The sequence below is a fragment of the Triturus cristatus genome, chromosome 4_1 (assembly GCF_964204655.1).
Source record: "Triturus cristatus chromosome 4_1, aTriCri1.1, whole genome shotgun sequence".
Taxonomy (NCBI): domain Eukaryota; kingdom Metazoa; phylum Chordata; class Amphibia; order Caudata; family Salamandridae; genus Triturus; species Triturus cristatus.
In genome coordinates this window covers 985,076,045-985,090,221 of record NC_140585.1, presented here as the reverse complement: position 1 = coordinate 985,090,221, position 14,177 = coordinate 985,076,045, and positions in this window count along the sequence as shown.

The following is a 14,177-nucleotide window of genomic DNA, read 5'->3' as shown; positions in this document are numbered from 1 at the left end:
GGTGCAATTCATATAATTGCACACCAGGCGTTGTGCCAGGATTGCCTGGGTGCTCTGATTGACATGTACCTGATGGGGTGCTTCATTCTTATGAAAGGCTCCCCTGCTTCATTCCCCATTCATCGACTGTTCCGTTTTTGGCCCTCAGCACGGCAGACCAAGTGCCCTCTTCTCATCTAGCCTTTCCTGATCATAGCATATTACCAGCTAGTACTGCCCAGGTTGGGCTTGGGTGGTGAGAGTGATTGACTGGGCTGAATGAATGCCTCTGAGATCAATTGGAAATGGTTCAAGAGAATGAGTGACCCCCTTGTGCTTCGCAGAACTGGGCTGGTGCTGGAATGTCCTTGTGGACTCCTTTGGTGTGAGCGAATATTGCCCTCAGATTATTTCTGCTCCGCAATAACCAATATAAAAGGAACCCCTAAAAACTGATAATAGGCAGGAAGGGCAGGGGAAATATAAAGAACCAATACACAGAAGGTTACCCGCCTATATAGAATATTTTCATAAGGGCCCTAAGAAAAGAGTCCCAAGCATTAACCAAAAAGCACCAGCACTGACAAGTGCAGATATTTAATGTTCCAACAATCAAATAATTTTATCAAACATAGTTTTCATTTTTATTTTCATTTTATCAGAGAACAGGATAATTGAACTTATTCAAGATATATAAATGATATCATATTTAAACAAATATTATATACATAAACATAAAGTCCCACAAAGCTCACTCAGAACTCACTCACAAATATCAATCAAGCCAACATGCATTCAAATAAGCCCATACATTCATATTATACAAAATACAAATATATGACATCACAAATGCATCGAGATGGTAATAATGCTAAATGGTGTTCAGATGATAAATTCTCATGTATCATCCAGGTGGTAGGAAAAATTACAGTCCACAAACACGAGCTAGGTTGAACGCCAACGCGCGTTTCGGTGTAAGGCCCCAACCGGGGCAACACCTTCATCAGGGCGAAGATGAAAAAGTGGTGTGGGACAAGACAAACACACCTAAAAACATGGAAAAATATATACATCAGCAATATACATAGTAATGTAAACTTACAGCATCAATCTTGTTGTGGGCAAAATATATAAATATATTTAGGGCAAGAGTCAGTCCCGGTGCGAAAAGGATTTCCTAGTTTATACATGTCCATAAATTAGCAGGACCACACAGTCTCATAAATGGAATAGGGTGCACCAGCAGATTTCCAAGGAGAGGAACAGAAAAAAGGATGCTCAATAGAAAGAACATATCACTGTTTATTTTAGGAGGTGACTAATGAGCATGCCAAGTGATAGAAAATTCCACAGAAGTCCATGACATAGATCCGAGGTGTGCAAATAGGAAGCCCAGATCAATAAAGGGATTTGAGAAAAATGCCTCTGAGAGCAATTGGAAATGGTTCAAGAGAATGCGTGACCCCCTTGTGCTTCGCAGAACTGGGCTGGTGCTGGAATGTCCTTGTGGACTCCTTTGGTGTGAGCGAATATTGCCCTCCGATTATTTCTGCTCCGCATCCTTAATTTAATTTCTTAAGTAGCTTCCAAACCCCCTTTGATGACTGCCCCCTAATCTGTCCTGCTACCTACACCGCACCTGCTTCCCTCAGACCCTGACTATGAGTGACTTTGGCAGCATGTGGCCTAGTGTGTGGGGGAAGGCAGGGTTATCTCCAACTGGTAGGTCTAGGATAGTCAGCATGAGTTGGATGGTGAAGGGAGGCTTGGGGTCACGGCGTCTGCAGTGTGTTATCAATTGACCTGCTAGGTATCAGTTCACCGTATTAGGGTGTTGAGTGTGTATGTATGCGAGCACGTGCCGTACGGACCTGCCTGATGTCCGTTGCACCGCTTGTCGGAGCGAAGTGAGTTTGTTTGAGGGAGTGACAGTCCGTGGATGCCTGTGATTCCCAACACTGGCTGGCAGTGTTGCCTTACACATTGATTTCTTGCAAGAAGAGCATTACTTTTGGCATTGGTTTTACACGTGCGGCCTCCGCTGTTAAAAAGCGGTATAATTCTGTGTATGTACATATTTCTGAAATTGTTGTGTCCCAGGGCATACCCTCTAACTGTGTGGTATTGAAGTATAAGAATTACTATGGTGGGCCTCAGGTGGAAAAAGTGTTGCACTGCACAAGGGTGCTGGGGGGGGGCAGAATACGATCTTTCCCAAGTGTGCATATTGCTGATGTCATTTGAACGCAGTTGGGCTTTGTACTGCTAGTATTAATTTCAAATGTGATTTAGGCCTAGAAATACATGATGTTCATGTTGTGTTGACTATTATGTGTGTTTAACCCCTTCCCCGCTCATGACGGAACCGCTCCGTCATGAGCCACGGTTGCCGTGTGCTCATGACGGAGCGGTTCCGTCATGCCACGACCGTTGGCGGCCCCTCCGCCCACGCGGCGCTGTTTCCCCGCCTGTGCGGGGGGACAATGCAACTGGGCGGAGTCATGACGGAGCCACTCCGTCATGAGCACAGCGCCACCGCGCTGCCCCCCGCACCCCCCAGCGCTGCGGCGGAATTCCCGCTGCAGCGAAAGGGTTAATACAAACATTATTTACATACATCACCTGTGAAGTCTCTATTGTGATGCTCAAGGTATTTATCGTGAGTGAGTGCTGTGCCAATGCTTTACACATTGCCTCTGTGATAAGCCAGACGGCTCAGTGCCAAGCTACCCAAGGGTGAGCGCAGGTTATACAGTGTGTGTAATCACCCGCCCCTGACGGGAGTGGTAGGTTCTGCCTTGCTGGGGGCATCCCTTCAATCAACCAGAAAGTACCAGTTCCAACAACACATACCAGAGCTATCTAACCTTGTACAGCTCTTTGATATCTAAAGTCAGTAATCTATGTATATATGATATTCAATAAAGTGCATTAAGGGATGCTTCACCTTCATAGGAAGGTGTTCAAAGAACACCTACTTTTTAAATAAAAACATTGAGGGTTACTTACACCTGGTCTGAGGAACGCTTGCAACTAAGCTTGGCCCATTTGAATAGTGCCTAAATGTCATGCTACAGCAATAGTGTCAGCGAAAGGGTAATTTGCACTAGTCAATCAGTGCAGATTATAGTACTAGATTGTGCGAGTCTAGTGCAGAGGAGCTATGTAGGCATAAATCCATCTAGTACCAAGAAATGTACTGTCGGGCCGTCGCTCAGAGCAGCCTTATACTGAGGTATCAACGCAGTTATATGTGTTATTACACTTGGGCTTTTTCAGTCCCCATATTAATTGAGTTTCTCGTCTAGAAGATATTGTGTTACCTTAGAAACTGACGCAACCTGCAGATGCTGTGCTATTTTGCTTTCACTGCACATTTCTTAATTTTGCTTTGCCATTGAGCATCTCAAACTAATTTGATGAAAAGTTTCATAAGACCACTGTCCGGGTGTTCCCTGTCGAAACTGGCCAAAAAGTATGCACCAGGGGTCACATGCTGACTAGTGAGTTTCTTACCTCCTAGCACAGCAAAGTAATCAAGCAGCCATCTGTCTGCCTAAGCTCTTCGGTTCCCACGCAAGATATCTGCGGTAATCTAATTTAACAAATAACAGTACCTGCAACAACAAACCAGTGAATCCATTTATAATGAAGCAATAATGGTCTGCTACAGAAAAAGATGGCGGGGCAAAGGGTATATAAGCAATTATCCCCATCTCCTTGTTATTTTGAATATTTTTAGAGCTAGTTTGATGTAATTTGGAATATTAGCGTTTCAATCAGCGAACATATGCACGGTGAAAAAAAGCCTGTACAATTATGTACCGGGAGAAGAAATTTAGCACATGAATAAATACATTTATTTGCATTTGATTCATAATGGAATGTGGAATTCAAATATAATGCTGGGCAAAAGAAAGTTACAAAATGAGTAATGTTTTCCCCCCAAAAAATGATGCCTGCGTGGGTGGCGAAGAACAGTCAGTTTCATCAAGCTCCTAATTTCCAACAACTGGATCACTGCCAAAATATCTAGAAGGAGAATATCGACCTACAAAAATATCGAGGAAAAAATATAGAATGCCAAAATAACGAATCCCTATCTCCAAACAGGTAAGTACAAAAATATAGAGTCCAAAATATCGTTGTAAAAAATATAGGGGCATATCAACAACAACCGGCGATAATTATCTCTAAGCGCACTTAGCGCTAGGATAATTATCACCGGCTAGCGTGAATTTTTATCGCTGAGATAGCGTGCTATTAGCAACGCTTATCTCAATAGCGATAAAAATCCTCACGCTAACAGGCTAACGTGAGATTATCGCTGGAAACCCAGCGATAATCTCACGTTACCTTGTTGATAGGGACAGGCAAACTTAGCCATGATATCCTCCTTCCATAGGATATCATGGCTAAGTCAGAAAAATACCAGACGTAAAAAAGCAGCGTTAACCGCGGTTAGCGCTGCTTTTTTTGTCTCTAACAGGGTTAGCGACATTCTTGATAATAGGAGAAATGTCGCTTAGCGACATTTCTCCTATTATTTTACTCTGGAACGCCCCCTTTGCATCTCATTAGAGATGCAAGGGGAAGCGTAGAGTAAAAGGGTGCTAACATGCACATTTGCATGTTAGCACCCTGTTGTTGATAGGGCGCTAGTTTTATCTCTCCTTTTTTGGCTTTTAAAGCCAAAAAAGCAGAGATAAAGCCCTTGTTGATATGCTCCCAAGTTGGTCAAAATATTAAGGTGCCAATTCCGATCCGGTAAAAACCGGGTACGAACCGTCGGACGGAGCCTTTTCTCCGTCCGACTCGTACCCGGTGCGAAATCCATCCGAAAATGCAAGTACGATTCATACGGAAACACCATTTCCGTACGATTCGAACAAAACACCGACCGAACAGAAACTAAACACAATTCCGATCCTGAAAGGAGCCGACGTGACGTCGGTACGCATCCAGCCTACGTTTCACGAACCAGGAAGTACGATTCGAACCGACGTCATCCCGCACGGAAAATATTTACCGGCTGCCAAAAACTGCCGGGAAATCAGGACGACACACGCAAGGAGCAGCTGGACGCGACGAACAGACATGGACCCGAACCTACGTGCCATCCCTGCCCTCCTAGCAGTCCACCTGGCGTACAGGAACCGACGCAGACGCCGCAGAAGGTCAGCACAACAACCAGGGGCAAAGGGGGGGGCAGGGGCAGGACACACAACACCAACACATGGTACCAAATCACACATGGCCTGGACATACCTGACCATCAGGGCCTGGTCACTTCCAGGGGGTGGGGGCAAGGCCAGCAACGCAAGCGTCCGCCACAACGGAAGTGGATGGTCACGCGAACCGGTACGTACCCTACCCAGGCCGCAAGAGCGTGGGTACGGAACGTACCACGCGTCCCCCTACGTCACTCCAACAATAGCGGTACGGCCCGTACCCACGTCAGAAAGGCCTTGGTACAGCTCGTACCAGCATTGCTGGGGTCATGTAGGGGTACGCGTGGTACGACCCGTAGCCACGCCCCCAAGGCCTGTGTACGGTGCGGACCCCACGGCCCGCAACAATGGTGGGACGCACCGTACCCACACACCAAAGGCATGGGTACGGCCCGTACCCAGGCACGCAGAGCGTGGGCAGGGGTATGTACGGACCGTACCCCCACCCGTGGAAGTACGGCCCGTACCCCCACCCGTGCATGTACGCCCCGAACCCCCACTCGTGTATGTACGCCCCGAACCCCCACCCGTGTATGTACGCCCCGAACCGCCACCCGTGTATGTACGCACCCAAGCGCCACCCGTGTATGTACGCCCCGAACCCCCACCCCACCCTGGTATGTACGCCCCGAACCCCCACCCGTGTATGTACGCACCCAAGCGCCACCCGTGCATGTACGCCCCGAACCCCCACCCCACCCTGGTATGTACGCCCCGAACCCCCAGCCGTGTATGTACGCACCAAACCCCCACCCGTGTATGTACGCACCAAACCACCACACCAGCCGTGTATGTACGCACCAAACCCCCACCCCAGCCGTGTATGTACGCCCCCGAACCCCCCCCCAGCCGTGTATGTACGCACCGAACCACCAGCCGTGTATGTACGCACCAAACCCCCACCCCAGCCGTGTATGTACGCACCGAACCACCAGCCGTGTATGTACGCACCAAACCCCCACCCCAGCCGTGTATGTACGCACCGAACCACCACCCGTGTATGTACGGACCGAACCCCCACCCCAGCAGAGTATGTACGCCCCGAACCCCCACCCGTGTATGTACGCACCGAACCACCACCCGTGTATGTACGCACCGAACCACCACCCGTGTATGTACGCCCCCGAACCCCCACCCCAGCAGAGTATGTACGCCCCGAACCCCCACCCGTGTATGTACGGACCGAACCCCCACCCCAGCCGTGTATGTACGCACCAAACCACCACCCGTGTATGTACGCCCCCTAACCCCCCCCAGCCGTGTATGTACGCACCGAACCACCAGCCGTGTATGTACGCACCAAACCCCCACCCGTGTATGTACGCACCTAACACACACCCCAGCAGAGTATGTACGCCCCGAACCCCCACCCGTGTATGTACGGACCGAACCCCCACCCCAGCAGAGTATGTACGCCCCGAACCCCCACCCGTGTATGTACGGACCGAACCCCCACCCCAGCCGTGTATGTACGCACCAAACCACCACCCGTGTATGTACGCCCCCGAACCCCCCCCCAGCCGTGTATGTACGCACCGAACCACCAGCCGTGTATGTACGCACCAAACCCCCACCCCAGCCGTGTATGTACGCACCGAACCACCAGCCGTGTATGTACGCACCAAACCCCCACCCCAGCCGTGTATGTACGCACCGAACCACCACCCGTGTATGTACGGACCGAACCCCCACCCCAGCAGAGTATGTACGCCCCGAACCCCCACCCGTGTATGTACGGACCGAAACCCCACCCCACTCGTGTATGTACGCCCCGAACCCCCACCCGTGTATGTACGCCCCGAACCGCCACCCGTGTATGTACGCACCCAAGCGCCACCCGTGTATGTACGCCCCGAACCCCCACCCCACCCTGGTATGTACGCCCCGAACCCCCACCCGTGTATGTACGCCCCGAACCGCCACCCGTGTATGTACGCACCCAAGCGCCACCCGTGTATGTACGCCCCGAACCCCCACCCCACCCTGGTATGTACGCCCCGAACCCCCACCCGTGTATGTACGCACCAAACCACCACACCAGCCGTGTATGTACGCACCAAACCCCCACCCCAGCCGTGTATGTACGCACCGAACCACCACCCGTGTATGTACGCACCGAACCACCACCCGTGTATGTACGCCCCCGAACCCCCACCCCAGCAGAGTATGTACGCCCCGAACCCCCACCCGTGTATGTACGGACCGAACCCCCACCCCAGCCGTGTATGTACGCACCAAACCACCACCCGTGTATGTACGCCCCCTAACCCCCCCCAGCCGTGTATGTACGCACCGAACCACCAGCCGTGTATGTACGCACCGAACCACCACCCGTGTATGTACGGACCGAACCCCCACCCCAGCAGAGTATGTACGCCCCGAACCCCCACCCGTGTATGTACGGACCGAACCCCCACCCCAGCCGTGTATGTACGCACCAAACCACCACCCGTGTATGTACGCACCAAACCACCACCCCAGCCGTGTATGTACGCACCAAACCACCACCCGTGTATGTACGCACCAAACGCCCACCCGTGTATGTACGCACCAAACCACCACACCAGCCGTGTATGTACGCACCAAACCCCCACCCCAGCCGTGTATGTACGCACCGAACCACCACCCGTGTATGTACGCACCGAACCCCCACCCCAGCAGAGTATGTACGCCCCGAACCCCCACCCGTGTATGTACGGACCGAACCCCCACCCGTGTATGTACGCACCAAACCCCCACCCGTGCATGTACGCACCGAACCTGCTATAAGAATGGGGTGTGCAAAACACCCCCAGCAGTGCCCAGACACAGGAGGGGTGGGTGCAGGGTCCTCCCAGCAGTGCCCAGACACAGGAGGGGTGGGTGCAGGGTCCTCCCAGCAGTGCCCAGACACAGGAGGGGTGTGTACCTATCACTCCCAGCAGTGCCCAGACACAGGAGGGGTGGGTGCAGGGTCCTCCCAGCAGTGCCCAGACACAGGAGGGGTGGGTGCAGGGTCCTCCCAGCAGTGCCCAGACACAGGAGGGGTGTGTGCCTATCACTCCCAGCAGTGCCCAGACACAGGAGGGGTGTGTACCTATCACTCCCAGCAGTGCCCAGACATCGGACAATATACCCCATCAACAAGTTCAGTGACCTACAAGGGTGATACCCCAGATGCAGGCGGAGCCATCGCTGAGCCAGCATGGCTATATTGAAAGGCAACCCTCACACATCCAGGAAATGTAGACACAGCACAGCACAGCATTTGGGAGACACCCTGCAGGAAAAATGGCCTGGGCCACAGAGGACGGAACACACCTTGGGACAATGTCACCATACAGTGAGAGCAAACATGACCAAATACCATTTGCAGAGACGTTTGTGATGGCACGCAGATGGCAGGGTACACCCCATGAGCAGCACACTCCAACATTTCACAGACCCCTAACACATTATCACCACCCCAACGCAGGGAGCACCAGCACCAACAGCAAGTCCAGGAAAGCATCAGTGTGCAAAACAAAAAGAAAAGGCTTTATTCAGCAGGAAAATATATCAGAGAAAATGTCCACTATGTACAAGGGCCATGGGCCAGCCCAGCAGCAATGTCCGGGGGGGGGGTACACATCGGGACGTGTGTCCCCTAGCTTGCCTGCACAGTTCACAAGTCCATTTCATCCACAGAAGAGGGGGCATCAGGGGGGAGGGTGGAAACAGGCACCGCAGGGACAGGAGGGGAAAGGGTAGGTGTTGTGGGTGCAGGGAGGGATGAATCTGCCACAGGGGGGGTGCCAGCGCCAAAGGTGGAGGACAGAATGGCGCTGCACACGTCGGCAAGTTCCCCCAGCGACTCCCCCGTACCCAATCCAACCACAGGCCCCAAGGAGGGGGGGGGGGCAAAGGGATGGGTCGCAGCGCCACTGGGGGAGGGTGTGGACAGGGTGGGGGACTCAACTCCCCTGGCCGGGTCCCGCCTCCACCGCTTGCGGGGTGGTGTCATCCTGGGGCTGGGGGGCACACTCGCAGTGGATGATGCTGTCACTGACTGTTGGCCAGGAGAGCTAAGGGGAGTGGATTTGGAGGGAGTGGGTTGTGTGGAATGCGGACTCCCACTGTGGCTGCGTGTTCTACGTTTCCCCCCCGACCCAGTGGGTGTGCCTTCCTCACCCTGTGTGTGCGTGACAGGAGGTGTGCGCTTCGACTTCCCTGGTGGTGTGGTGCCTGTGTCTGTTGGGGTGCGTGCACGCTGACGTCTGGATGTGCGTGGGACAGGCACGGGAGTGGGAATTGTGGATGGGGCAGGGGTAGGGGGTGTTACGCAGCGCTGCAGGAGATCCAGTGCTGCAGTCAGTGTGGAGTCTATGGACCTCAGCAACTGCCGTTGGTCAGACTGCGCAGCCGACATGCCCTCCATGTATGCCTCCATCTGGGTCAGCACCTGGGTGTGGGCATGGAGGACATTTAGCATCGCAGTCTGACCAACCTGCAACTGCCTCAGGATGTCCACAGACTCCGCACTCACCGCAGCAGTGGTGACAGGGGCAGGGGGTGCGGTGCCTGGCAGGAAGGAGACATGTGGGGACCGAGCACGGAGGGAAGGGCCACGAGCATGTGGGAGGCCGGTGATGGAACCTGAGGTGGCGGGGGGATGTGGAGGGCTGCCATCAGCTGGGGGGGCAGACTCCGCCACCTCTGGGAGCTCAGCCTCGGACCCGTCTGCGTCATAGTCTGTGTTGGCAGTCAACAGGTCCTCCGCCTCACTCCCTTCGGCCTCCGTGCCACTCCATGTGCCAGACAGGACAGCACTGCTGGTACTGGTGCTCAATCTCTCCTCCCGGTCCGTGCTAGTGTCTCCTTCCGTGTCCCCCGGCGATGCTGTGGGCAAGGTGAAGAGACAGGAGAAAATCAGACACCTGTACACTTATGTCACATGAGTCAAATATACATAGGTCACATTGCATAGCCTGAAAAGCAACAGGAGTAACACCTACAAAACAATGTACACATGTAGGCCATGGAACACACAGTTTTTCTACCCACCATGCCACTGAGACACAATGGAGATCATGACACAACAGCAAATCACTGCACCTGAAATTTTAGAGAGGAGTCAGCCTCTGGGGACAAATGTGCACAGCACCTGCACCACACTGCGTCGTCAAAAAGGGATGAGCATGAATCATATCCATTTACTCTTGCCGCATGCTGCAAAGGCAATACATGAAACCAGGCCACACATGACAGGGTCACTGCACCTTGAGCGTATGTCCAGTCAAACATCACACACAGGCTAAACCCAGCAAGGAGGATGAAGCTTCTGACATGTAGGCCTTGTACGCACAAACCACCCACACCTGAGACAATCTCATTGAGACGGAGAAAGTATGTACACCTCTTACTCTGGGATGGAAACACATGGCCTCCACTAATTCATGACTGTAAACACACAGCCCCTGGTGGCCATGTCCACACATCATTGACAGGCAAACATCATCAGATTGTCTCAACAACACACACAGGTAATGCCCACTGTGAGTATGCACAAGCAAAATGGGTCCCCCTGTACAGTGGACACATGTAGCAACCTGTAGGTCCTAACAGTTGAGCCCAGGGTACAATGCCACCCTACGCAACCCATGGCAAAGACACAGTGAATGGCCATATTGTTGGATGACGCACATGATACCTAGGAAGAGGTGCCCCAGGGCACAGTAGTGCCCACACTCCTCCATGGTCCAGGATGGACATGACTGCAAATTAAGCAACCGTCCCTGCACTTAGCAGGCCTCCCACTCAGGCACATCATGTCAGAGGGCACACAATTGGACATGCATGCTGGAAGGCTGTACATTTTGGAGACACACCCCTATGTCGTGATTCACAATCAGTGCCAAGTGACATGGACACCACAATGACTGAAATTGGCCATGGCACACGCAAGGTCCCCATACCTGTGGCACATCACCCCCACACATGATGCTGATAGCATAGGGCACCTGCATGAACTGCCTGCATAAATAACCTTGTGCAAGAGTGGCGACAGACCAGGGAACACATTGCAAGGAGGGGAAGGGAGGGAGTGAGAACAGCACTGTGCTACTTTGTGGAGAAGTTGACGCACTGCACAATCAAACCCTGGCAGTGTATCCATGCAACTGCACACTTACATTGGCTGGGGACACACAACTGACACACATGTACCTACCCCCTTCCTGCTGCTGCCTCTCCTGTAGGCGCCTGTCCATATCGGGGAAGACCACCGCCAGCACACGCTTCTGGATGTGGGTCAGACGACGGCGGCCACGGTTCTTACGGCTCTCAGGTGAGTCCCCCAGCAGGAGCCGTGCAATCCTCCTCGTCCAGCACCGGATGTCCTGCCAGCGTTTCCTCACCTGAGACAGGCTCCGCCTCCGACCCTCTGTACCCCTCACGGCACTGACGGCTTCCCTCCAGATCTCCCCCTTGGCAATGGCGCCTACCTGTGAGGATGCAAAAGAGAGAATACATTAATCCACATGAGCAAAGACACAGAGACACACATATAGAACAATCCTCATTATGAACAGGCCATGGTATGCATGCAACTAATTGCACCTTTGTCATAGGGACATTATCCACTGTGGAAGGCCAAATGCACTACGTGCCAGTGGAAGCACACGGGTGGCATGAGGGGTACCACACACTCACTGACCAGGGATCACACTGTGCCTCACAGGCTACACCAGGATTATGTACAGCACCTCACAGCAGTCACCTGCCCCAGCACACTGATGCTACCTCAGCAGAGTACACAGACACACACAGGTACAGGACAATCACATGGCATTGCCAACTGCGGGTACACACCTCACTCTGCCCATGTGCCAGTAGACGTGGGTGTCACAGGTGTGGGGCTGGCTCAGCACGGCATGCACACAGCACTGCTCCCTGCTCACATCCGATGGCCAGGCCATATCCATCCCTCATGCTGCTTGTGTGCAACACTCCCCATATGCACTCACCCACATGACAGGGGACTAACACACACACCAATGTGCAGGGGACGAACACGGCCTTTGGACACTCACAGCACAGGTACACTGAACAAACACACATCCATGGGTACTGACACCTGTCACACTGGGGGGAACACAGGATCACATCAGGACTGTGGAAACAACATCCCCAGGAGGAGTATGCAGGCAGAATGTGGCATGCACCTTGCATTCATTGTCACAGTAGGCACTATGCAAGTGAGGAGTGCACACAGGAAACACAGCATGCTCTGCATGGGTGACATGAGGCCTTCCACACCCTGGGACCCACTCCAAACAACAGTGCATGTCTGTCACACATGGACACAATGCCAGAAGTCACTGTCACACAAAAGGGGCACAGTCTAAGCTAGTGGAGTCTGCACTCACCTGAACCCCTGGTCGACCATACAGGCTCTGGAACTGTGGGAGGATCACATCTATCAGGGCAAGGTTCTCCTCCTGGGTGAATGGCTGTGACCTCTCCACAGTCCTGGACATGGTGCCAGAGGAATCACTATCAGCAGCAGTGGTCAGGGATGAATGGATGTGCAGGCAAGTGCTCTCTCATGGGACCTGGCTGCCTTATATATGCCTGGCTGGCCTGTTCATGTATAGGAGTACAGATTGATTGGTCAGTCACATTAGCATCCTACGTTTCATCCAATCCCTTCAAACCTACCCCAGTGTGTGGCTTTGCATGGTTTCAGTTTTGATAATGATGTCAAGTCAACATCCACATTGCAACAATGTAGATTCTTTCAAACTGACTTCTGCTGTGCACCTGGTGCTCAAATTCAAAAATTTAACTCAGTCTCCATGGCAACCATCAGGCATTTAGGCCCTTATACTTGTCCCTCATGTGTCCCCTATGTGTTTTCATACATTTACACACAGGTACGGTGCGTTCCACGCCCTAGGGCACCCCACAAGCAGTGATACCGACCGTACATGCGCTTGTACGGTCCGGATCACAATATGGGCGCTGGCGTATGCGTACGCCACAGTAGTACGGACTGTACACGCGCTTGTACGGTCCGGATCACAATATGGGCGCTGGCGTATGCGTACGCCACAGTAGTACGGACTGTACACGCGCTTGTACGGTCCGGATCACAATATGGGCGCTGGCGTATGCGTACGCCACAGCAGTACGGACTGTACACGCGCTTGTACGGTCCGGATCACAATATGGGCGCTGGCGTATGCGTACGCCACAGCAGTACGGACTGTACACGCGCTTGTACGGTCCGGATCACAATATGGGCGCTGGCGTATGCGTACGCCACAGCAGTACGGACTGTACACGCGCTTGTACGGTCCGGATCACAATATGGGCGCTGGCGTATGCGTACGCCACAGTAGTACGGACTGTACACGCGCTTGTACGGTCCGGATCACAATATGGGCGCTGGCGTATGCGTACGCCACAGTAGTACGGACTGTACACGCGCTTGTACGGTCCGGATCACAATATGGGCGCTGGCGTATGCGTACGCCACAGTAGTACGGACCGTACAAGCGCGTGTACAGTCCGTACTACTGTGGCGTACGCATACGCCAGCGCCCATATTGTGATCCGGACCGTACAAGCGCGTGTACAGTCCGTACTACTGTGGCGTACGCATACGCCAGCGCACATATTGTGATCCGGACCGTACAAGCGCGTGTACAGTCCGTACTACTGTGGCGTACGCATACGCCAGCGCACATATTGTGATCCGGACCGTACAAGCGCGTGTACAGTCCGTACTACTGTGGCGTACGCATACGCCAGCGGCAATATTGGCCCAGGGACCCTATACACGCGCTCCGAGCGTATGTACGGTGCGTATAACAACTGTCAGTGGTGACAGGCGGCACACAGACAGGAATGGAGCGGACAGGTATTGCCAAGGGTGGACACCAATGCATTGTCTGTGCAATACCACCTGTGTGTGACACAGGTGTGTCAGGATGTGATGTGGCACTT